Source organism: Vulpes vulpes, chromosome 12, assembly GCF_048418805.1.
Source record: "Vulpes vulpes isolate BD-2025 chromosome 12, VulVul3, whole genome shotgun sequence".
NCBI lineage: Eukaryota > Metazoa > Chordata > Mammalia > Carnivora > Canidae > Vulpes > Vulpes vulpes.
Window position 1 is genome coordinate 17,722,480 of NC_132791.1, and position 24,071 is coordinate 17,746,550.

At 37.1% G+C, this 24,071-nt stretch overlaps 1 long non-coding RNA gene across 1 annotated transcript in view; it reads left to right on the forward strand.

The window, feature by feature from the left end:
• The window catches only part of LOC112930874 (uncharacterized), a 184,115-nt gene that overhangs the window by 55,254 nt on the left and 104,790 nt on the right, over window positions 1-24,071 (forward strand). The window lies entirely within an intron of this gene.

The window sequence follows — 24,071 nt, forward strand, 5'->3', positions numbered from 1 at the left end:
TTCTAGAGGCATATGTGAGTAAAGGGCTAATGAAGACATATAGGAAACAAATGTAAATTCCTCTTCTAATAATTTGTGTGTTGAAGGGCTGATAAGAAAAGAAAAAAAAATCGAGGGACATCTGGGTGACTCAGTGGTTGAGTGTCTGCCTTCGGCTTAGGGCCTAAGATCCCGGTCCAGGGATTGAGTCCTGCATTAGGCTCCCTGAGAGGAGGCTGCTTCTCCCTCTGCCTATGTCTCTGCCTCTCTCTCTATGTCTTTCGTTAATTTTTTAATTTTAAAAGATTAAAAGTAAGATAAAAAAATCACGGAAGAGAATTGAAGAAGCAAGGATGTAAGGAGAGGAGGGTTTATGATCAAGTGTAAAGCCAAAGAGTATAACGTTAACCAGAATGAAAGACATTTCATGCTGGAGCCAAAGATTGGAAGGAAGAATACAATTTACAATACAGAGGAAGTCAGAGGGGAAGAGTAAAAAGAAAAATACCTCAGATGGCTTCTATTTTCTCAGAAAAGTAGCAGGCTAGAAGTGAAGTCTTGTGATTGGGGATTTTGGGAACATAGAGGAAGAGAAAGTCTTAAAAGGCCACTAAAGAGAATGGAACAGGGAATTAATAAGAGGTAAATAAGAGGATGTTTGAGTGGTAATAGAGATAAATAAGGATGGGAAGGTGAGAGATGAATCAAGAAAATGAAAACTATTTCAAGTAGTAGTACTCAAAAGAATTTCACAGAGTTCCTCCTTCCCCCACCCACGCTATTTTACAAATAAAGAGTTTAATTCTAAGCAACTTACTCATGAATCTGTTGGAGTCTCCCTCCCCCCTTCTTTCTGCATGAAAAGAGATGTGACAGTTGATTGTAAGGTTAGTTTAGGGAACTGGTTAAATCTGAAATTTGACTAAATCTGGAAAATAAAAAAATTGACCCAACCAAAGATCAGTGCCTATGTATATTGAATAAATACGATAGCTGGCCAGTGAGTCATAGGAAATGATTCAGTAATAGTATAGTGTGTGTGTATGATAAGAATATTTTTTCAAATTTTGAGGGTATCTGGGTGGCTCAGTTGGTTAAGCGTCTGCTTTCCGCTCAGGTCATGATCCCAGAGTGCTGACTGAGATTGAGCCCTGCATCAGGTTCCCTGTTCAGTAGGGAGTCTGCTTCTTCCTCTTCCTCTGCCCCTCCATCTGAATCTTTTAAAAAAAAGAATGCTTTTTTCAAATTTTTAAGCAATTCTGGTTTTTCATGTAAATATTTAAATGTCTGACTTATACAAAATAACTGCCAATTAACTTATCTAATAGAAACTCAGTTGTCACTGTGCTCATTCTATAACGTAGGTCCAGTTTTTAGTGTGAAAGCTATAGTTGTGGAAGATAGCCTGGAAAATTATTACATTCAAAAGTAATCAGTCATTTCTGGAAATGGAATGAGAACATTATTTGAAATGTTTTAAGAAATATTTAATTTATTTCCAGGTCTCAAGACAGTCCCTTAAGTTTCTATAAATCATTTTAAAGATGAAGCTTTGCATTTCTGAGGATTCATTTTTGAGCAGAACTCTAAGAAAAGTAGTAGTGAAATAATATTCTTATGTATCTTTGTGAATGGGATCAAATATGCACTTTATATTGAATTTCAGCTGCGACCTTTAGGGGCCAAATAAAATGATCACAGCCTTTCGGTGTCATTTTCACATGCAAGTTTAGTAGTCATAGACTGCATGGACAGAATTGTCACAGACATAGGCAGAGTATCTTTTTTTGGTTGTTGAAATGGAAAGTGATTCCAGAAAAAAATGCAAGTTTTATTAGATATTTTGTGTTTTCAAAGCACATTGTAATTGTTGGTTATTCTTTATCCTGCTGTGACAGCAGATGGGAATGCCATCAGTGATGTCCATAGGCTTCAGCGTGAGGTGAGGGTCAGTGATCATTCTGGCCTCTTGCCCAGGAGATGGAATGGAATGACTCAGTTTTCTTGGCTAAATTCCAAGGAGGCTTCAGGCGAGCCTTTCACACTGAAATGATACCGAAACCCTTATCACTTTTCTGAATTGGTAGAATTTGTCCTCTGGTTAGAGGCAATGCTAGTGATACACCTGTTTCTTCTAGGGTGTGTGTATACATGTGTGTGTATGAGTGTGAGTGTGTATATATGTGTTCACTGCTGCTGGGAGTCCACACTTTTAACTCCACAAAGGAACAGCTGGCTTCTGACCCTTACTACCTCTTAGGTCTCAGTTTAGGAAAGGGTGTTCTGCATTTCAGAGGTACCTAGCCAAAGAATCCAGTTTCCACAATGAAGTATTGGCAGGTCTGTGGATGAAGCCTGGGTTTGGCAGGCCAAGCTCTCTATGACTCAAAAGCCTGGACATTATCCATAGATGTCCTTATTTGCAAGGCAACATTCTAAAGAGAATGCCCCCCCTCCTTAAATTGTGTCTGAAGAGTAAACCAAGAGTGCCTGGGGTTTGCTTTTCACTAGATGTCCAAACTATTTTAATTTCTCCCTAAATATGTTCCAGACACCTTTTAGTTCACTTCAAATTTCTTCCACCAATATTTTCTTGGTACCTGGCTATATGCTATCCCATTTACTACCTCTGCCAGGAATTCTGAAAAATTCTACATATATATGGATAAGAATTCTCCAATGGGAAGGCAGAAGAGCTTCCCTGGCCCTTTATGTTCTGTGCCTATCACAAGGATGGTGTATTATGGAGCTGAAAGCTGATGTTTCTACTGCTACAGAACCAAAGGCTCAAATTCTTTTCAAGTACAGCAATACTCATGGTGGAGGATGGATCGATTTTCCATGTCTCCCACAGGATCTATCTTGGTTTTCTTTAATAAGAAAAAGAATGGTGTTTACCTTTTCTAGCAAGACAACTGTGACTTTAGTAAGCTCATCATGTATAACCATACAAAGCTCTCAGTAGAACAGGCAATGTAGCATAAAATAAAGAGCATAATCAATGGAACCAATAATATCTGGGTTTGACTTCTGGCTCTACTACTTTAACTATGTGACTTTATAGAAGTTGTTGTAAGTGTTCTTTATTTATCACAGGGCTGTTGTGAGAATTAAATGAACTAATACGTGTATAGTCCTTACCATAGTGCCTGGCACAGGGTAGGTACTCAATAAATGCTAGCTATCATCATTGTTACTACTGGTCTTCCTGAACACAAGCTGAGATCTTTATGGAATTTGACACCCAGGATACTTACAACTATTTTCTTGAAAAAGGGGCAAATACTATCCTTCTAGGCATCCTTTTTTTTTTTTTTGAGAGGGAGAGATTGGGACTGGGGCAGAGGGAGAGGGAGAAAGAGAATCTTAAGCAAGTCTCATGTCCAGAGAGGAGCCATAACCCTGAGATTATGACCTGAGCTAAAACTGAGTCAGACACTTAACTGACTGAGCCATCCAGGTGCCCCCTTCCAGGCATCTTTTGATGAGTCTGAATATACTCTTTTTAAAAATAATATTTATTTAGTCATGAGAGATACAGAGAGAGAAGCAGAGTCATAGGCAGAGGGAGAAGCAGGCTCCCCATAGGGAGCCTGATGCAGGACTCAATCCCAGGACCCTGGGATCATGACCTGAGCCAAAAGCAAATGGTCAACCACTGAGCCACCTATGTGCCTCTATTTTGATAAGTCTGAATATATTCTAAGACTGTTTGGTGTCTCCTTGGCCATCTTCCAATACCTGTTGAACAACATCTTAGGTGAATGCTGAGGACTGAGGAATCAAAGTATGACATGACATACTTTGATGACTTACTGTCCTATAAGTCCCCGGTTTGGATAGGTTTTACAGGTCTCCTGCAGTATCTCTAGATCAACTCTAAGAAATGTGTATTTGAGAGCCTTATTTTTCTCTCCAGAGATTTGCCAAGTCAAAGAAATATGTCAGTAAATGGGTCCATTCCTAAGTGTTACAGTTACGTAGTGTAAACAATTCTATATTGCCATTCAAGGTATTTTGCTACTCATCCACAGTAAGTTTTAGGATCTATCTTTCTTACTATCATAGAATTCTCATGCCACAACTTGCTGCTCTCATATGGCATTCAGCTCCATACCAGCAGTTGTTGGCTCTGCTCCTTCTGTCGACTCACTGCATCTCTCACATCATGGATGTCTTTCACGACCTGAGCAAAATGCAGGCTCTTCAAGAAAAGCCTTTGGGACATTCTTTAGTTATCAAAGCCACTGGTTTACCAGTATAAGAAGTATTCAGGTTACCACTTGGCCTTCACTTGTCCCTATGTGGGTTATGCCGTCTTTCTCTTCCCATACTCATTACCCATTTGAGTTGATAGCAGAGGGTTTCCACTCATGGTCCTTGGAGGGGTTTGCTCTGTCAAATGTTGGATCCTCCTCCAAGTGAATCAACCACAACTTCTATTGTATATGTATTCACACATATACAAACACACACACACACACACACACACACACACACACGCTTAGCTATTTATATTTTTCATGCAACAAATCATCCCTTTATGTCATATGTCAATTTTTTAAACTAGTATGCAATTTTTCTTGGATTGTGACACAAACCTATATTTGGCTGAGGACTTGATAGTATTTCTAGTCTCTGCCCTTTCTTCTCTTTCCAAGATTCAAATCCTATTATTTCTTTTGATGAAGTACTTTTGGAATCTCTCAATTTAGACCTTTCATCATTTACCCCATGAATTAATATAATACTTACCTCTAATTGCTCTCCTAAACTGCTGGCCTAGATCTCTTCCATTTATCTCCTTAATGCTTTCAGTGTGATTTTTGTAAAATGTGAAAACTGAAAATACGATTATTTTTTTCTTCTCCTTCACCCACTCCCAACTTAAAAATCTTAAGGGGCTTCCTATCACTTACTGAATGAAGATCTAATTTGTTAGCATGGCTTATAAAGCCCTTTAGGATTTGACCTCTGCCAACTTTTTGTACTGTATCTCTCTTCCTGCTCTCCCGTTTGTAGTCTTCCTTCTCAGTACAGTGAACTAATTGGCTCCTCATGCTTGTGCAGACCTCTGTGTTTGTCTATGTTATTCCTTTAACTGCCTCATCCCCTTAGTGAACTCATGAAGCTTTTCTTGACCTCCTCCCTCAAGGACGAGTTATGTTTCTCTATCTCTCTGCCTCCATGGATCCTGTATTACTTATTTAACAATCATTTGCTGAGGATGTGCAATACAGAGAAATAAGGGTAAAATTAAGTGACTTTTGGATTCAGCACATGAGTACATTTGTTTTGGGTAAGTATTAATAACATAAAATAAAAATGAAAAAAATTATTTTGGATATTTAACCTAGCCATGTAGAGTGGGATAAATTACTAAGCTTTAGCCAAATGCAAACAAATTCTTGTTTGATTCAACTATTCCTGAATTTTCTCTCCAAATCATCTGTGATATAATGGTGTTGTTTAAGAATAAATGCAACCCACCTTAAAGGCGATTATTTTTGTTTTAAGCAAATAGTGAATCTTAATGTTGTGACTGATTTCTGTCTTTTTGTTTACTTATAATTTTGTCAGAAAGTAGGAGATTGAGCCTATTGGACAGCACAAAATCTAGTGTAGTATTTTCGCATATTAGTTGGGAAAGAACAGCACACAAATAGACTGGGGATGGTTGGATTAAGTGGATTAGGATTTGGTCTGTATTACATCGGGTGTTTTTATTAGATACGGGAAGCGAGGATCTCAGACATTTTAGGATTAGTATTACATGTCTATCTAAAAGATTGTATTTGAAAATAAGATAAAAGATTGTATCCGACAAAAGGCACTTGAAAGAAATATGTCTCCTCATGAACTTAAAAAAAAAATATCCATTTGAGAGAGTGAGAGAGAGTGTGTGTGTCCAAGTAGGGGGAAGGGCAAAGAGAGAGGGAGAGAGACTGTCACACAGACTCCACACTGAGTATGGAGCCCCCTGTACCAGGACCCTGCGATCATGACCTGAGCTGATACCAAGAGCCAGATGCTCAACTGGCTGTGCCACCCAGGTGCCCCCACATAAATAGATTTTTTGCTCTCATCATCCCACATTGAATATTTCCCTTAGACTTTCTCTTCCTTTCAGCATCTTCCCCTTCCTTCACTGAAAAGGCCTTTTGGGTCTCTGGTTATGCTATTTATAGTGAATCTTATTTTGTCTGTCTACAGTTTTGACTTTTCTCTTGGGAACATTATTCACCCCTTTGGGAAAATGTTCCTTCTTGCCCTTTAGACAGTTGATTTGGATATGAGCTGTCATGTTCCTTTGAACCAGGCCACATTTGATGGCTGCAAAGTGGTCAGAACTCATCATTTGAAGTTTTGAACTAGGGACCAGAGAGCATAGACTGTTCTCTGGTGGTAAAGCTGAGATGAAGTATGGTAGTTGTTGGAAGCCAATTTCCTCATCATATACTTGCAACTGGTTTAAAAGAAAAAAAACCTGCAGAGAAAAAACAATGAAGAGACAGAAAATCCTGGTGGGACCTAGGTTTCTGGTTTCAAAGTTGCTTATATTCAAGTCTCTGTCTTTGAGGTCCATCTGTAGTCCTTTCCTTCTTGTAACACCCAAACCAATACATTTCCTCATTTGCCTAATCTAATTCAAGCTGGGTTTCTGTTACTCTGCAACCCAAAGAGGTCTAGCCATTTCATGTTTCTCATCTTTTTCTCCATATAACTGTTTGATTCATTTTGTTACTGTTCTTTTATTAATGTCCTTAAGATATTAGATGACATGCATCTTTGCTGAGTGTGTGCTGAGTATTCAAAGCAAGCAATATGATTAGGAAATCAGATAGAATAAGTAATATATAATTTAAGAATAACTAGAAGAGTAGTCTGGAACGGCTGATTCACATCTAAGGTTGGTCAAGATTTGTTTTCTAGAAAACAAGAGACCAGAAACTTGTCTAGAAAGTTTTTCTTTTAGACTTTTTAAAAAATATTTTATTTATTTATTCATAGAGACAGAGAGAGAGAGAGAGAGAGAGAGAGAGAAAGGCAGAGACACAGGCAGAGGGAGAAGCAGGCTTCATGCAGGGAGCCTGACATGGGACTCAATTCTGGGTTTCCAGGATCATTCCCTGGGCTGAAGGTGGCACCAAGCTGCTGAGCCACCGGGGCTGCCCAGTTGTCTAGAAAGTTATGCAGAGATCTAGGGTTTGAACTCAGAAGTTTAGAGAACCTAGAAAAAAAGATTATAAGCACTGATTTAGAGTGGATGGGGGAGTGGTATATATCATTTTACAGAAATGTGTGCATAGACCAGGGAGTTTAACATTTATCAAGAAGTTCAGCACTTGTATTTACTTACTGTATATATAAGGTCAATATGAGGAGGAGAAAATGTTAATTTGTTTTAAAAAGGACCTGATAAAAAATTAAGTTTTAGTTTTTATCAATGGGAAATTAAAGTTTTTATACTTTGGTCATCATACAATCACCAAAACTGTGACTTGGTGCAGCATGGTTCAGATATCTTGCTTTATGGACTTAAAGGAGTTCATTTAAATTGGATCTTATCAAAGACATAATTACAATAAAAATAAAAGCAACCAAATAAAAATAAGCAAAATATTTGAAGAGATACTTCACAAAGGAAGATGTACAAATGGCCAATAAATAATAAAGACATGAAAATGTACTCAACAGCAGGGAAATACAATTTAAAACCACAATGAGGTAACATTTAATACACACTAGAATGTGTAATGTTTAAAAGTCTTTTATCACCAAATGTTGTAGAGAATATGGAGCAACTAGTACAACTATTTATTGTTGGTTGGTGCGTGTGTAGAATGGTATCGCCACTTTGGAAAACAGTCTGAAAGTTTTTTAAATAGTTAAGCATGCAACTTCTTATTAACCAGAAATTCTACTTAGGTATTTACCCAAGAAAAGTGAAAAATAGACCACAAAAACACTCGTACAAGGATAATGTACAATATTTAAAAAAAAACTGGAAACAACCTAGGAGTCCATCCATAAGAGAATGGATAAAGATACTATGGTATGGTAAAAAATGAATACTACTGGGCAATAAAAGTGACAAAATACTCATATACACAACGTCATGAAACAAATGAAAACCCCCAAACACCAAAAAAAGCTGTACTAAGTGAAAGAAGTATACAAAAGAGCAAATATTTTGTGATTCTATTTATACAAAATTCCAGAACAAGCAAAACTAGCATATACTTAAAAAAAAAAAAAAAAAGAACTATGGTTGCCTCTAGAGGAGTGTGGGCTGGGATTGACAGGGGAAGAACAAAGGGCACTTCCTGGGTTAATAGTAATATTCTACAACTTGATAGGGGTTGGGTTTCACAGGTACACATTTGTCAGATTCATCAACTATAACAATATTTTTGCATTTTATGCTACATAAATTTTATCTCACAAAGAACTGTAAACAAATATTAAGCTCTAGTTAATGATGTGTATGCCAAAGTATTTTGAGGGAAGTGTTCTTTGCAAGTTACTTCGAAATGCATTAAAAAAAAAATAAGATGGAGTTAGGAAGATGGTAGCAGAGTGAGAGGACCCTAGTCCCACCTTGTCCCACAAATACAACTAGATAACTATCAAATCATCCTAAAACCCCCCAGAAATTGACCTGAAGACTGGCAGAACAACCTCCACAACTAAAAGGAGAGAAAAGGCCACATTGAAGAAGGTAGGAAGTGTGGAGATGCAGTTTGGGAGAGAAACAGATCATGGCTGCTGCAGGAGGGAGCCCCATAGAGACAGATTGCATAGGGAGAGCACATGGGGAAAACGGTTCCCCATAGCAATTACTTGAAACATGAGAAGTGCCAAATTTTGTGACTTCTGGCAACCATCGGGGCTTAGAGCCTGGAGATAAGGAATAGCATAGCAGAGATAAAGAGTACAATAAACAAAATGAGGAACATGATTGATGGAATGAACAGCAGGATGGAAGAAGCAGAGGAACAAATTAGTGACCTAGAAGACAGAGTAATGGAAAGAAATCAAACTGAACAAAAGAGAGAAAAAAAGAATTATTCAAAACAAAAATAGAGGGACACCTGGGTGGCTCAGCAGTTGGGTGTCTGCCTTTGGCTCAGGGCATGATCCTGGAGTCCTGGGATGGAGTCCCACATCAGGCTTCCTGCATGGAGCCTGCTTCTCTCTCTGCCTGTGTCTCTGCCTTTCTCTCTCTCTCTCTCTGTCTCTCATAAATAAATAAATAGAGAAATAAATAAATAAAGCATACACACACACACACACACACACACATAGACTTAGGGAACTCAGTGACTCCATCAAATATAGTAACATTCATATTATAGGAATCCCAGAAGAAGGAGAGAGAGAAAACAAGGCAGAAAATTTATTTGAAGAAATAATAGCTGAGAATTTCCCCAATCTGGGAAAGGAAACAGAAATCCAGATTTAGGAGGCACAGAAAACTCCCATCAGAATCAATAAAAGCAGATCTACACTAAGACATAACCTAATTCATTGGCAAAATATAGTGATAAAAAATTTTTAGAGGTGCCTAGGCGGCTCAGTTGGTTAGACATCCAATTCTTGATTGCAGCTCAGGTTTTGATCACAGGGTCATGAGTTCAAGCCCTGCATTGGGCTCCACACTAAGCATGTAGCCTACTTAAAAAAAGAAGAAAAAGAAAACAATTTTAAAGCAGCAAGACAAAAGAAGAGTAACTTACAGGGGAAAACCTATAAGGCTTACAGAATATTTTTCAGCAGAAACTTTCCAAACCAGAAGAAAGTGGAATTATCTATACAAAGTGCTGAATGGAAAAATATGCAGCCAAAAATACTCTATCCAGCAAGGCTATCATTCAGAATAGAAGAAGAGATAAAGAGTTTCTCAGACAAACACTACAGGAGTTCATGACCACTAAACTAGCCCTGAAAAAAATATTAAAGAGGATTCTTTGAGTGGAAAGGAAAGATAAATTATAGAATGAAGGTAGGAAACACAAAAGCAGTAAAAATGAATATTTTTGTAAATAATCAGTCTAGGGGGCATCCCCAGTGTGCCAGTGGTTTAGCACTGCCTTCGGCCTAGGGTGTGATCCTGGAGACCCGGGATCGAGTTCCACTTCGGGCTCCCTGCACAGAGCCTGCTTCTCCTTCTGCCTGTCTCTCTCTCTCACTCTCTCTCTCTCTCTTTCTCTGTGTGTCATGAATAAATAAATAAAATAATAAAAAAAATCAGTCAAGGAACCCATGAAATAAAAGATTATAAAATGTAACAACATATACCTAAATGTGGGGAGAGCACGGGCAAAGAATGGATTCAAACTTAAACAACCATCAACTTAATGAAGGCTACTATATGTAAAAGTGGTTATAGACAAGATATGATATATCAAAATCTATTAATATGCAAAGAATAAAGAGAAAGAAATGCAAATATATGACTAAAGAAAATCAGCAAACCATGAAAGACAGGAGAGGATCAGAGAAAAATCTTCAAAAACAACCACAAAACAAATAAAATGACAATAAATACATATCTACCAATAATTTCTTTGAATATAAGTGGACTAAAAACTTCAAAAGAACAGGATGATAGAGTGGATATAAAAAAAAATGACTCATCTATATACTGCCTAGAGGAGACTCATTTTGGACCTAAAGACATCTGCAGATTGAAGTAAGGGGATGGAGAAACATCTATCATGCAAATGGATGTCAAAAGAAGCCTGGAGGGCAATACTTAACAATATTATATTGAACAAATAGATCTTAAAAAAAATTTATTTTTAAATTTTATTTATTTATGATAGTCATACAGAGAGAAAGAGAGAGGCAGAGACACAGGCAGAGGGAGAAGCAGGCTCCATGCGCCGGGAGCCCGATGTGGGATTCGATCCCGGGTCTCCAGGATCGCGCCCTGGGCCAAAGGCAGGCGCCAAACCGCTGCGCCACCCAGGGATCCCTGAACAAATAGATCTTAAAACAAAGACTATAACAAGAGACAAAGAAGGACACTATATATATATTTTTTAATAATTTATTTCTTATTGGTGTTCAATTTGCCAACATACAGAATAACACCCAGTGCTCATCCCATCAAATGCCCCCCTCAGTGCCCGCCACCCAGTCACCCCCAGCCCCCATCCTCCTCCCCTTCCACCACCCCTAGTTCGTTTCCCAGAGTTAGAAGTCTTCCATGTTCTGTCTCCCTTTCTAACATTTCCCACCCATTTCTTCTCCCTTCCCCTCTATTCCCTTTCACTATTATTTATATTCCCCAAATGAATGAGACCATATAATGTTTGTCCTTCTCCGATTGACTTATTTCAACTCAGTATAATACCCTCCAGTTCCATCCACGTCGAAGCAAATGGTGGGTATTTGTCATTTCTAATGGCTGAGTAATATTCCATTGTATACATAAACCACATAGAAGGACACTATATGATAATAAAGGGGACAATCCAACAAGAAGATATGACAATTTTAAATATTTATGTACCCAACATGGGAGCACTCAAATACATAAAACAATAACAAGCATAAAGAAACTAATCCATAATAATACAATAATAGTAGGGGACTTTAGCATCCCATTTACATCAATAGACAGATCATCTAAACAGAAAATCAACAAGGAAACCATGGCTTTGATGATACACTGGGCCAGATGAATTTAACAGATATATTTAGAACATTCCATCCTGAAACATCAGAATACATATTCTTTTCAAGTGCATATGGAACATTCTCCAGAATGGATTACATTTTAGCCTACAAAACAAGCCTCAGAAAAATTGAGAAGACCAAAATCACACCATGCATGTTTTCTGATGACAACATTATGAAACTAGAAGTCAGCCATAAGAAAAAATCTGGAAAAACCACGAATACGTGGAGGTTAAATAACATGCTACTAAACAATGAATGAGTCAACCAGTAAATAAAATAAGAAATAAAAAAATACATGGAAACAAATGAAAATGAAAATGCAATGGTCCAAAACCTTTGGAATGCAGCAAAAGCAGTTCTGAAAGGGAAGTTTATAGCAATATAAGCCTACCTCAAGAAGCAAGAAAAATATCAAACAACCTAAAACCTAACCTTAAGACCTAAAGGACATAGAAAGAGAATAACAAACAAACCTAAAGCCAGCAGAAGAAAGGACAGAATAAATATTAGAGCAGAAATAAATGATAAAGAAACCAAAACCAAAACCAAAAAACAAAAATAACAACAACAAAAAACAATGAAAAAGAGTGAAACCAAGAGCTAGTTCTTTGAAAAAAAAAAAAAAAAATTGATGCATCTCTAGCCAGACTAATAAAAAAGAAAAGAGGAAGGGCCCAAATAAATAAAATCACAAAATGAGAGAGGAGAAATACAACCAATACCATAGAAATACAATTATAAGAGAATATTATGAAAAACTTTATTAGACAATGTAGAAGAAATAGATAAATTCCTAGGAACATAAATTACCAAAACAGAAACAGGAAGAAATAGAAAACTTGAACAGACTGATAACCAGCAAAGAAATTTTTTTTGATTTAAATTTATTTTTTATTGGTGTTCAATTTGCCAACATATAGAATAACACCCAGTGCTCATCTCGTCAAGTGTCCACCTCAGTGCCCGTCACCCAGTCACCCCCACCCCCGCCCACCTCCCCTTCCACCACACCTAGTTCGTTTCCCAGAGTTAGGAGTTCTTCCTGTTCTGTCTCCCTTTCTGATATTTCACACTCATTTTTTCTTCTTTCCCCTTTATTCCCTTTCACTATTTTTTATATTCCCCAAATGAATGAGACCATCAGTAGGGGCATCTGATTGGCTCAACTGGTTAAGCGTCTGCAGTCAGGTCAAGATCCTGGGATCCTGGGATTAAGCCCTGAGTTGGGATTCCTGCTAAGCAGGGAATTTGCCTCTCCTTTTCCCTGTGCTGCACCCCCTACATGCATGCACATTCTCTCTCTCTCAAATCAAAAAATAAAATCTTAAAAAAGAAATTGAATCAGTAATCAAAAAACTCTGAATAAAAAAAGTCCAGGATCGGATGGCTTCATAGGTGAAATCTACCAAATATTTAGAGAAGAGTTAATACCTATTCTTCTCAAACTATTCCAAAAAATAGAAAAGGAAAGAAAAGTTCCAAATTCATTTTATGAGGCCAGCATTACCCCAATACCAAAACAAGTTAAAGGAGTACCTGGGTAGCTCAGTCAATTAAGTGTCTGCCTTTGGTTCAGGTCATGATCCCAGGGTCCTGGGATTAAGCCCTGAGGCAGGCTCCCTGCTCAGTGGGGAGCCTACTTCTTCCTCTCCCTCTGCTGCTCCCCCTGTTTGTGCTTGCTCTCCCCCCATCAAATAAATAAATAAATAAATAAATAAATAAATAAATACTTTTTAAAAAAGTCACCACTATAAAAGAACTACAGGCTAATATTCCTGATGCAAATTGATGCAAAAATTGTCAACAACATACTAGCAAATCTAGTCCAATACATAAGAAACATCATTCACCTCCATCAAGTGGGATTTATTCCTGGGTTGCAAGGGTGGTTCAATATCCACAAATCAATCAACATGATACATCACATCAATAAGAGAAAAGACAAGAACCATGTGATTATTTCAATAGATGCAGAAAAAGCATTTGACAAAGTACAACATCCATTCATGATAAAAATCCTCAACAAAGTAGGTTTTGAGGGAACATGCCTCAACATAATAAAGGCCATATATGAAAAACCCACAGCTAACATCATTCTTAATGGGGAAAAACTGAAAGCTTTTCCCATAAGATCAGGAACAAGACCTCCAATGACAGAAGCACTGGAGGTCTTAGCCACAGAAATCAAACATCAAGAAGTAAAAGGCACCCAAATTGGTAAAGAACAAGTAAAACTTTCACTGTTTTCAGATGACATGTTACAGTATATAGAAAACCCTAAAGGCTCCACCAAAAAGCTATTTAGTCACAGGATACAAAATCAATATACAGAAATCTGTTGCATTTCTATACACTAATAATGAAACAGCAGAAAGAGAAATTAAGAAAACAATCCTATTTGCAATTTCACCCCAAATCATAAGATGCCTAGAAATATACCTAACCATAGAATTGAAAGACCTGTACTCTGAAAACTTTAAAGCACTTATGAAAGAAATTGAAGATGACACAAAGAAATGGAAAGACATTCTATGATCGTGGATAGGAAGAACAAATGTTAAAATGTCTATAGCACCCAAAGCAATCTATACATTTAATATAATCCCTATCAAAATACCGACAGCATTTTTCACAGCACTAAACAAACAATTCTAAAATTTGTATGGAAGCACAAAAGACCCCAACTAGCCAAAGCAATCTTAAAAAAGAAAAGAAAAGCTGGAGGCATCACAGTTCCAGACTTCAAGATATACTACAGGGTTGTAGTTATCAAAATAGAATGGTACTGGCACAAGAATAGAAACATAGACCGATGGAACAGAAAAGGAAATCCAGAAATAAACCCACAACTCTATGATCAATTAATCTTCAACAAAGCAGGAAAGAATATTCAATAGGAAAAAGACAGTCTCTTCAACTAATGGTGTTGGGAAAACTGGACAGCAACATGCAAAAGAAACTGGACCACTTTATTATACCATACATGAAAATAAACTCAAAATGAATTAAAGACCTAAATGTGAGAGTTGAAACCACAAAAATCCTAGAGGAGAACATAGACAGTATCTTCTCTGATACCAGCCATAGAAACTTTTTTCTAGATGTGTCTCCTGAGGCAAGGGAAAGAAAAGCAAGAATAAGCTATAGGGACTTCATCAAAATTAGAAGCTTCTGCACAGAGAAGGAAACAGTAAAAAAACAAACAAACAAACAAAAAAAACCTAAAAGGTAATCTACTGAATGCAAGAAAATATTTTCAAATGACACATCCAATAAAAGGTTAGTCTCCAAAATATATAAAGAACTTGTACTACTCAATACCAAAAAAACAAATAATCTAATTAAGAAGGGGCAGAAGACATGCACAGATATTTCTCCAAAGAAAATATCCATCCATATGGCCAACAAACACATGAAAAGATGTTCATCATCACTTATCATCAGGGAAATGTAATTCAAAACTACAATGAGATATCCCCTCATCTGACACCTGTTAGAATGGCTAATACCAATAGCACAAGAAACAGGTGTTGGTGAGGATGTGGAGAAAAAAGAACCCTCTTGTTCTGTTGATAGAAATGCACACTGAGGAAGCCACTATGGAAAACAATATAGAGGTTCCTCAAAAATATAAAAATAGAACTATCCTAGGATCACACTACTAACAATCACACTACTGAGTATTTACCCAAAGAATACAAGAACACTAATTCAAAAGCATACATGAACCCCTATCTCTATAGCAGCATTATTTACAATAGTCAAATTATGGAAGCAGCCCAAGTGTCGATCAATTAATGAATGGATAAAGAAGTGGTATATATTACACACACACACACACACACACACACACACATATATGTTTGTGGCTGAATAATATCCCATTGTTTATATATGTATATATATTATTCAGCTATAAAAAGGAATGAAATCTTGCCATTTGCAACAACATGGATAGAGCTAGAGAGTATAAAGCTATGGGAAATAAGTCAGAGAAAGAGAAATTCCATATGATCTCACTCCTATATAGAATTTAAGAAACAAAACAAATGAGCAAAGGGAAAAAAGAGAGAGAGATAAATCAAGCAACAAACTTTTAGCTATAGAGAACAAACTAAGTTACCAGAGGGGAGATCAGTCGGGGGATGAGTGAAATAGGTGATGGGGAATAAGGAGTGAACTTGTTGTGATGAGCACTGAGTGATGTATGGAAGTGTTGAATCACTGTATTTTATACCTAAACTAATGTAACACTGTGTTAATTGGAATTAGCATAAAAACTTTAAGACAAAACAAAAAAAGAGATAGATTGATGAATGGGTAGACAGGTGCAAAGATGAGTAGATATGTGATAAAGCAAACATGGCAAAATGTTAATTATAAAATTCAGTTGGTATGTGTATGGATGTTCAACATAGAGTTCTTTCAATTTTTCTGTTTGAAAGTTTTCAGGCTAACATAATAGAAAAAATAAATAGCAAAATGAAGAAAAGGGCGTCAACGATATTAATGAGAGCTGATTATGTATTACTAAATGGATTATATACAGTTCATTAAACAACCTGCTTAAACATAAATGTATTACCACCACATAATAAATTACAAACAATATATAGGCACACTTTATTTAAGGCTGCATCAAACTGTGATTTGAAATAGTGATGATTATCTCAGAAATGTATGTTTTTAAAGAGTTATTTATTTATTAGATAGTGTGGGGGTAGGGATGGGAAGGGGCAGAGGGAGAGGGAGAGAGAGAATCTCAAGCACATTCCTTGCTGAGTGTGGAGTGGCATGTGGGGCTCAATCTCACAACCCTGAGATTACCACCTGATCCAAAACCAAAAGTCCAGTGCTTTTTTTTTTTTTTAAAGATTTTATTTATTATTTCTTTGAGAGAGAATGAGAGAGAGAGCATGAGAAAGTGGCAGAGGGAGAAAAAGGGAGAAGCAGACTTCCTCCTGAGCAGGGAGTTGGTAGCAGGGCTCCATCCCAGGGCCTGATCCAGGAGCCTGGGATCATGACCTGAGCCGAAGGCAGATACTTAAGGAACTGAGCCACCCAGGTTCCCCCAGGAGTCCAGTGCTTAATCAACTGTTCTACCCAGGCACCCCCTCAAATATTTTTTATATTAAAATACTATATATTCATTAATACATATAAATTCATTTAGTTCTAGAAATTAAATAATCCTCTAACAAATGTAATTTGAATTCTGAAGCTTGTGCTGTCCATTATCTATTTGCTCTCAGATGGATTCCTTGGCCTTTCCCTGATTTACTCTGTCACAATGGGCCTGACTCCACACCATCTTTTTCTCAGGCTCCTCTGTCAGCTGGGTTATAACCATCTAGGTTAGACGTGGAAGGCACAGATAGGCCATAGAAGAGCAGGAAAAAAGGAGAGCCCAGGGTGTTTTTCCTCTTCTGTGCTATCGTTGGCATCTTCATCTTCTCTGTGACTCTAGTTCTCCTCAGACATGTCTGCCATGGTCCCTGCCTTCCCCAGTGACCCTAAACTCTGGGCACCCATATTACTACCTCCTCCTTTTGTCCCTCCAGCCTAGGGGTGGTAGTGGCTTCTTGTTGCTAAGCTCTTGAATTTCTTCACTGTGCTGTTTGACTTATGGGCTCTTCTGTTACTTGTATGACCAATTCTCTGTATTGAATTTCTTCTTCAATGCTTAGAATGGTCTTGTTTTCCTGATTGATACCTGCCTGATAGATGTAATCTTAATGGAGAGGGGTCATGGATGGAATATTTTTGGTTTCCTAAACTGAGGATGACCACTTTCTGAAAGAAGGTAACCAAAAGTCAGAAGCTGAAGTTTGTCTGGGAACTTGGACATATTATAGGGAGGATGATGAGTCTGAGCTTTCCTGGCCCTTGAAATGAACAGGGTCAGTCAGGGCAGGGGCATCCAGACCACAGAGTGCAATGGAAACAAACAAAGAAGTATATAGATAGTATATGCAAAGTATGCTGGACACTATGGTAATACAGTTCTTTTAACTTAGATGGAGTGCAGCATATTGGGATCCATCAAAGGCTAAGAGCCTGTGGAGTGGAACTCACCACCCTGTTTGCTTGTTCTTTCTACTGTGTTCTCTGTTTCATTCTGATAAATAGCTTTGGTGCTTAGGGACTGATAAAAGTGTGCAAGTGGAAGTGTTGGTATTACACTGGACATACAATGTGCTAATTTTCTGTATTGGTTGATCTGATTAAGTATATAGATGGTGTAAAGCAGCAGTCCAGTAGGACTTCTGGAAATTCTCTCAAAATGGAGGTGGTGAAGAGGAGAGATCATCATCATTATTATGAAGGGCATCAGAAGCATCACTGCAGCCTACGAGGAAGTAATCAGCAAATGTCTGCAACAGGGATGGTAGGAAATAATGGCAACTGGAATGTCATGACTTCAAGGACTTTGAAGGGAGCAAAACCATAATTGCCAATTTATGATGTGTAAAATGTGCCTGTCTTCATGGGACACCTGTAGTGATGTTCCTCTTTAGCACTGATACAGTTCATGTTCCCTTTTCCAGGATTGCATTCTACTCGAGAAACAATTCACTCACAGGGTTTGTTTGGTCGTTCATTTGTTTGTTTTTCGTTTGTTCCCCTTATTAGATTTTGGAGATCCCCTTAGCTAGGAGGTCAGTCCTAATCTAGTTGTAGATCTCTTTCTCAGATTATAATTTTGTAGTAAATACATATCTTTTCTTTTTATTGTGGTCACCCACATTCAAATTCACTTCTTATGTTTGTGGAATCTTGTTTGAGACTTGGGGAGGAGCAGGGTCCACCTCATGGTAGAGGCCAACAAGTGTGATTGTTTTCTTCCTTACAGCTTGAGTTTAGGGCTGGCTAGCTTCAGTTGCAATAGAGTCTCCTGCTCAAGAATTGGAATCTGTGGTGAGTTACCTGAAGAAGCAGGGTCAGTTTAGAATTTCTTGTGGTGGTGGGTGGTGCCTGTGGCATCTGGCAGCCAGCAGTGGTTGTGCCCACAGTTTTAGCTGAGGTCTCTAAGCTGCAGGTGGTGGCATTCTAGTTGTGCCATCCAGCGATCATTGGTTGTGGCTTAGCACCTAATCAGGCTATTCCCGACATGTGGCTTTGGCACTGGTTCTGGTTACCCATATTTTCCTGTTTTTTTGCTGATATTTGAGCCTAGTCCTTCAGTCTTTGTGTTGATTCTATGAATTATCCAATAGCTTTCAATTTATTCATTCTTTTTTTTTTTTTTATGATAGTCACACACAGAGAGAGAGAGAGAGGCAGAGACACAGGCAGAGGGAGAAGCAGGCTCCATGCACCGGGAGCCCGACGTGGGATTCGATCCCGGGTCTCCAGGATCGCGCCCTGGGCCAAAGGCAGGCGCCAAACCGCTGCGCCACCCAGGGATCCCCAATTTATTCATTCTTAATTAGCCAGGGTTGGCTTTATTGTTTGCAACCTGAAACTCTGCCCAGTGCACTGATTTTCTGTGACCCACTGATCTTGTACTACTACTACTACTACTACTACTACTACTACTACTACCACCACTACTACTATTACTACTACAGCTGTCTGTTTATGTCACAGCCAATGCATCCATTGTAGAGAAGTCTAACCTTTATCTTGTACAGTCCTTTAAGCCTCAGTTTTTAATGTACAGGCTTTGTGTATCCAGACACAGGAAGTTGCTGTATTACTACAGTATGCATTGTTTCTATCCATCTGATTTCAATTCACCAAACACCTACTGAACATGGTATAAGACATGGGGATGCAGGCTTTGGGGATGCAAAGTCAAGGAAGACACAGTTCCTCCTGGTCATACTTTAGAATTAGAACTGTTTAATTTGTTATATCATGGTGTGGTTCAGGCAAACCAATTCAGTCACACTCAAAGGAAACAAAATGAATGGGTAGGATTAAGGATGGGGAAGGCAGTATAACATGGTAGTTAATATTTTTTAATTAATTTATTCTTAATTCCAGTATAATTAACATACAGTGTTATATTAGTTTCAGGTGTACAATTCAACACTTCTGTACATTACTTAGTGCTTATGACCATAAGTGTACTCTTAATCCCCTTCACCTGTTTCACCCGTCCCCCTACCTGCCTCTCCCCTGGTAACCATCAGTTTGTTCTCTATATTTAGAAGTCTGGGGTGTTTGTTTGTTTGTCTATTTTTTTTCTTTGTTCATTTGTTTTGTTTCTTAAATTCCACATATGAATGAAATCATATGGTATTTGTCTTTCTTTGATTGACTTATTTCATTTAGCATCATGCCATCTGGATCCATTCATTTTGTTGCAATTGGCAAGATTCCATTCTTTTTCATGACTGAATAATATATATATATATATATATATATATATATATATATATATATATATTTTTTTTTTTTTTTTTTTTTTTTTTTTTTGAGAGAGAGAGAGAGTTTGTGAGCAGTGGAGAGAAAGGAAAAAGGAGAGAGAAAATCTTAAGCAGACTCCCTGACCAATGTGGAGCCTGGCATGGGGCTCAATGTCATGACCCTGAGATCATGACCTGAGCTGAAATCCAAGAGTCAGATGCTTAACTGACTGAGCCACCCAGGTACCTCTATACTACATCTTTATCCATTCATTTATCGATGGACACTTGGGCTGCTTCCATAATCTGGCTGTTGTAAATAGTGCTGCAGTAAACAGGGTGCATATATCTTTTCAAATTAGTGTTTTCATATTCTTTGGGTAAATCCTAGTAGTAGAATTACTGGATCGTATGTTAATTCTATTTTTAATTTTTTGAGGAAATTTCATAGTGTATTCCACAGTGGCTGCACCAGTTTGCATTCCCACCAACAGTGCAGGAGGGTTCTTTTTTCTCTGCATCCTTGCTAACTCTTGTTGTTTCTTGTGTTTTTGAGTTTAGTCATTCCGACAGGTGTGAGGTTATGTCTCATTGTGGTTTTGATTGCATTTTTCTGATAATTAATGATATTGAGCATCTTTTCATGTTCCTATTCGCCATCTGGATGTCTTCATTGGAGAAAATTGTTTGTGTTTTCTAACTTTTTTTTTTTTTTTTTTTTTTTTGGTAAGCTCCATGCCCAGCATGGAGCCCAACCTGGGATTTCAGCTCATGACCCTGAGATCAAGACCTGAGCCGAGATCAAGACGTTGGATGCTCAGTCAACTGAACCACCCATGTGCCCTGCCTTCTAGCCATTTTTAATTGGATTATTTGTTTTTTTGGTGTTGAGTACTGTAAGTTCTTTATTTTGGGTTCTAACACCTAATCAGATATATCATTTGAAAATATCTTCTCCCATTCAGTAGGTTGTAGTTTTGTTGCTTTTTTTTTTCTCTATCCTTTGCAGCAGCTTTGTTTTCTTTTGCAGAAGCTTTTTATTTTGATGTAGTTCTAATAGTTTGTTTTTGCTTTTGTTTCCCTTGCCTCTGGAGACATAACTATAAAAATGTTGCTACAGCTGATGTCAAAGAAATTACTACTTGTACTTTCTTATAAAGTTTTTATGGTTTCAGCTCTCACAGTTAGGTCTTTAACCCGTTTTGAATTTATTTTTGTATATGGTGTTAGAAAGTGGTCTTGGTTGAGTTTATTTTTGTGTATGGTGTTAGAAAGTGATCCAGCTTCATTCTTTTGCATGTAGCTGTCCAGTTTTTCCAACACCGTTTGTTGAAGAGAGTATCTTTTCCCCATTGTATATTTTTGCCCCCTTTGTCAAAGATTAATTGACCATATAGTCATGGGTTTATTTCTGGGGTCTCTATTCTCTTCTATTGATCTATGTGTCTATTTTTGTTTTAGGACATACTACTTTGATTACTATAGCATTGTGGTATATCTTGAAATCCAGGATTGCGTTTTGTTCTTTTTCAAGATTGCTTTGGCTAGTTGGGGTCTTTAGTGATTCCATACAAATTTTAGGATTATTTGTTCTAATTCTGTGACAAATGCTGTTGGTATTTTGATAGGGATTACATTAAATATATAGATTGCTTAGGGTACTATAGACATTTTAACATTTGTTCTTCCTATCCCTGATCATAGAATGTCTTTCCATTTCTTTGTGTCATATTTGATTTATTTCATTAATGTTTTATAGTTTTCAGAGTACAAGTCTTCCACCTTCTTAGTTAAGTTTATTATTAGGTATTTTATTATTTTTTGGTGCATTTATATGTGAGATTGTTTTCTTAATTTCTCTTTCTGCTGCTTCATTATTAGTGTATAGAAATGCAACAGATTTCTGTATGTTGACTTTGTACACTGAATTCATTTATTAGTTCTAGTAGTTTTTTGATGGAGCCTTTAGAGTTTTCTGTATTTCTGCAAATAGTGAAAGTTTTACTTGTTTTGTACCAATTTGGATGCCTTTTATTTCTTCTTGTTTGATTTCTGTGGCTAGGACTTCCAGTACTATGTTGAATAAAAGTGGTGAGAGCAGACGTCCTTGTCTTGTTCCTGATCTTATGGGAAAAGCTTTCAGTTTTTGCCCATTAAGGATAATGTTAGCTGTGGGTTTTTCATATATGGCCTTTATTATGTTGAGAGATGTTCCCTCAAAATCTACTTTGTTGAGATTTTTTATCATGAATTGATGTTGTGCTTTGTCAAATGCTTTTTATGTATCTATTGAAATGATTGTATGGTTTTTATCCTTTTTCTTGTTGATGTGGTGTATCAAATTGATTGATTTGCAAATATTGAATCACCCTTGCAAGCCAGGAATAAATCCTAGTTGATTGTGGTGAATGATTTTTTAGTATATTGTTTGATTCAGTTTGTTAATATTTTGTGGAGGATTTCTATATTTATATTCATCAAGTATATTGGCCTGTAGTTCTGTTTTTTGGTGATGACTTTATCTTGTTTTGGTATCAGTGTAATGCTGGCTTCTAAAATGAATTTGGAAGCTTTCTTTCCTCTTCTATTTTTTGGAATATTTTGGGAAGAATAGATATTAATTTTTTCTTAAATGTTTGATAGAATTCACCTGTGAAGCCATCTCATCCTGGACTTTGGTTTGTTGGGAATTTTTTGATTACTGATTCAATGTCATTTTTGGTAATCAGTTTGTTCAAATTGTCTATTCTTCTGGATTCAGTTTTGGAGGGCTATATGTTTCTAGTAATTTTTTAAAAGATTTTATTTATTTATTCATGAGAGAGACACAGAGAGAGAGACAGAGGCACAGGCAGAGGGAGAAGCAGGCTCCATGCGGGAGCACGATGTGGGACTTGGTCCCGGGTCTCCAGGATCACGCCCTGGGCCGAAGGCGGTGCTAAACCTCTGAGCCACCCGGGCTGCCCTGTTTCTAGTAATTTAACCGTTTCTCTAGATTGTCCAATTTGTTGGCATATAGTTTTTCATAATATTTTCTTAAAATCCTTTTTATTTCTGTGGTATCAGTTGTTATTTCTCCTCTTTCATTTCTGATTTTATTTGAGCCCACTTTCTTTCTTTTTTTTTTATGAATCTGGCTAAAGGTTTATCAATTCTGTTGATTTTTCAGAGAATTAGCCTCTGTTTTCATTCAGCTCTTCAAGTATTTCTTTAGTTTCTATTTTGTTCACTTCTGCTTTACTGGTTTAATATTTCCTTTATTATACTGATTTTTGTTTTTGTTTGTTCTTTCTGTAGCTCCTTTAAGTACAAGTTAGGGTTATTTAGGTGTAAGTTTCTTTGAGATTTTTCTTACTTGTTGAGGTAGACCTATATTGCTATAAACTTTCCTCCTAGAACAGCTTTTGCTGCATATCAAGGGTTTTGGAACTTTGAGTTTTCATTTTCATTTGTCTCCATGTAGTTCCTCTTTCATTTCTTGGTTGATCCATATATTGTTTAATAATATGTTATTTAACCTCCATGTATTTGTGTTCTTCTAGATTTTTTCCTGTGGTTGATTTCTAGTTGCATAATGTTGTGGTTGGTGAAGATGCATGGTATGAATTCGGTCTTTTTGAGTTTGTTAAGGTTTGTTTTTTGGCCTAACATATGATCTATTCTGGAGAATGTTCTATGTATACTTGAAAATAATGTGTGTGCCACTGTTGTAAGATGGAACGTTCTCACTATATCTGTTAGATCCATCTGGTCCAATGTGTCATTCAAAGCCACTCTTTCCTTGTTGTTTTTCTGTTTGAATGATCTATCCATCATTGTAAAGAGGTGTAAAAGTCCTCTACAATTATTATATTTCTGTCACTTATTTCCTTCATGTTTGTTAATATGTGCTTTATGTATTTAGGTTCTCCAATGCTGGGTGCATTTTTACAATTGTTATATCTTATTGTTGGATTATTCCCTTTATGATTATGTAGTGTCCTTCTTTGTTTCTTGTTACATTCTTTGTTTTAAAGTCTATTTTGTCCAATATAAATATTGGTACCT